General features: G+C 27.9%; 1 protein-coding gene across 1 annotated transcript in view; it reads left to right on the top strand.

Moving 5' to 3' along the window:
• LOC107674758 (potassium voltage-gated channel subfamily H member 7-like) overlaps positions 1–2,854 on the top strand; it is a 122,814-nt gene that overhangs the window by 105,879 nt on the left and 14,081 nt on the right. The window lies entirely within an intron of this gene.

The raw sequence follows: 2,854 nt of genomic DNA on the forward strand, positions 1-2,854 counted from the left end.
TTAAAGAAGTATCTTCTGCTCACCAAGGCTGCATTTATTTGATCAAAATGCAGTAAAAACAGCAATATTGTGAAATACTACTACAATTGTTTTCGATTGCGATATATTATAAAATGTCATTTATTCCTGTGATGTAAACCTGAATTCAGCAACATTACTCCAGTCTTCAGTGTCACACGATCCTTCAGATTCTAATTCTAATTCTAATATGCTGATTTGCTGCTCAAGAACATTTCTGATTATTATCAATGTTTAAAATAGTTGTGCTGCTTCATATTTTGGTGGAAACTGTGATACATTTGAATACATTTTATTTTCAGGATTCTTTGATGAATCGATTCTTTAAAAGAACAGCATTTATTTGAAATAGAAATCTTTTGTAACATTAGAAATGTCACTTTTGATCAATTTATTGTGTCCTTGATGAATAAAAACCTTAATTACCTAGAATATATATATTCTTCAAACCAATCATACAACTCTGTGTGTGCCGATAGCCTATAGTTTTATATATATATAGGCTATATAGGCTATCGGCACACACAGAGTTGTATGATTTGTTTGAAGAAGCATTCTTGCAGGATAAACTGTTATTTTTTATAGCTGTAATCATGATGAACAACTATATCTCTGGTGAGCTCTTAAAACACTGTGGGGACATTTTAAAACGCTTTACGTGGAAAAACACTTAGCATGGCTTAAATGCACTACTACAACAACCAGGGAGAACCAAATTTATGGTCATAAAAACAGTCTACTCTGTACTCCAAGGAGAAAGACAATATATTTTATGTGAAGTGTTTTTGACCTCATAAATGCCTATTATAAGCTGCTTAATGTACTGAGAAAGAGACTGGAAACACCATTTAGTTTTTGCACCTCACTGATCATAAATACTGTCTCTGAGCTCTAAATGTCTTAATCTTGTATACTATACTAAAACAACGACAAGTAAAAATCACATTTCTGTAATGCTTAACAATGATTATGCCATTTAGTAGTATTTTTGCTGGACAATTTTGGCTAGAAAAGTTGTGGGTTTTATTATTACTATTTATTTATTTTTGTACATAACAAAAAATATTATGCATATTTTAATAAGGCATCAAAATAATCATTAAATGCTTTTAGTTTTAGGGTAAAAATTCTACTTTAATATTATAATTTAGTTGAATCTAATTGAGCTTTTATGGTAAAATTAAGTTGTAAAAAGCCAAAAGTTATTAATAACTGTGTAATTATAATTATATAATATACAATTAAATAATTATAAATATATAATTATATTTACCTACATTAATGAACATTTTGGCTTATATGTCTAAAGAAAATATAAAAAATAAAAACTAATATAAAATAATAAAATAAAAAATATATATTCATTAAGTACAGCTTGGTCTTTATAATAAATTACTTTGTATGAATGATTTTGTCGTTTTGGAAAATAATATTTTTTATTAATATTAAATCAAAATGTAAGGTTTGAACAATATATATTGAACTAAAGAAAAACTAATACATTTATGTTTTTAGTTTTATCTTAAAGGGGTCCTATTATGCTTTTTCACTTTTTGAATTTTAGTCAGTGTGTAGTGTGTATGTTTGGGCATAAAACAGATCTACAAAGTTACAAATCTCAAAGTCCACTCCAATGGGAGATATTTCGTTTTTAAAAAATCCCAGCGTTGTTTTCCGGGTTTTGTGATGTTACAAAGCGGCCCATTAGAATATCATTAAAATAAATCCCGCCTACGGAAATTTGAATGGTTGGGGGGTGGGGAGGGGCGAGGTCGTGGTTAGAACAAGTGCATCAGACAAGACGACGACGAAGAAGAAGTGCTGATGTAGCTTCAAGTTTTCGCCATGTCGAAGAAACGCTGTTTTTTTCACCCCCGTGCCTTTTGAAATTCCTTGCAGCAGATGTTTTCTACCTCACTGGGCATTTTAACGCAGTAACTACACATGCACCTTAATAATTGTGTATGTAAATATGTATGTTACCATTATGAAAACGTTTTTATCAATTGCTGACAGTACAATCCTGGACAATGATGTAATCTGCAGAATTTACACTCCAATTATGAGACTATGGTATAATTTAACTGTATAACAGTTTCACTGCAATTCATGTTATAATGTTAGAATTAAAGAACAATAAACATAATACATATCTATACAAATATAAGATATTTTTCTTTGATATATGCATGCATACATAATAAATATACACAGTACACACACATATATTATGTAAACAAAATATTTTATTTTGGATGCGATTAATCGCTTGACAACACTAATATTTATATAATATTTTTAATGGGTCACAGACAAGCATCCATTCTATTTTTTATTTAATACTAATTTAATATTCTAATCTTAATATTAAATATCTTAATAGCGGTTGTCAGTTGAGAAAATTTACCAAAGTGCATCCCTTATTGAGAAAATTGATTTTTTTTAATATTAAGCAATAAATAATAGGACCCCTTTAAGTGAAAATTCTACCTCCATATTATAGCCAATTTAGCATTTGTTTATTGTGAAATTAAGTTGTAAAATGAAAAATAATAATAAAATAAAATGAAACAAAATAAAATAAATGACCTACATTAAGTAACATTTTAGCTTATGTCCAAAAACAAACAAACAAGCAAAAATTGAGTATGTAATCATTTTACTTATGAATGTTTTTCAATGTGTTTGGAAAATAAATATTTTTGGTTAATATTAAATCAAAATAATTTATGGTTTGAACTAGTGCTGTCAAACGATTAATCACATCCAAAATAAAAGATTTTGTTTACATAATATATGTGTGTGTGCTGTGTATATTTATTATGTATATATAAAT

Source organism: Sinocyclocheilus anshuiensis, unplaced genomic scaffold, assembly GCF_001515605.1.
Source record: "Sinocyclocheilus anshuiensis isolate Anshui unplaced genomic scaffold, SAMN03320099.WGS_v1.1 scaffold680, whole genome shotgun sequence".
In the NCBI taxonomy this organism is placed as follows: domain Eukaryota; kingdom Metazoa; phylum Chordata; class Actinopteri; order Cypriniformes; family Cyprinidae; genus Sinocyclocheilus; species Sinocyclocheilus anshuiensis.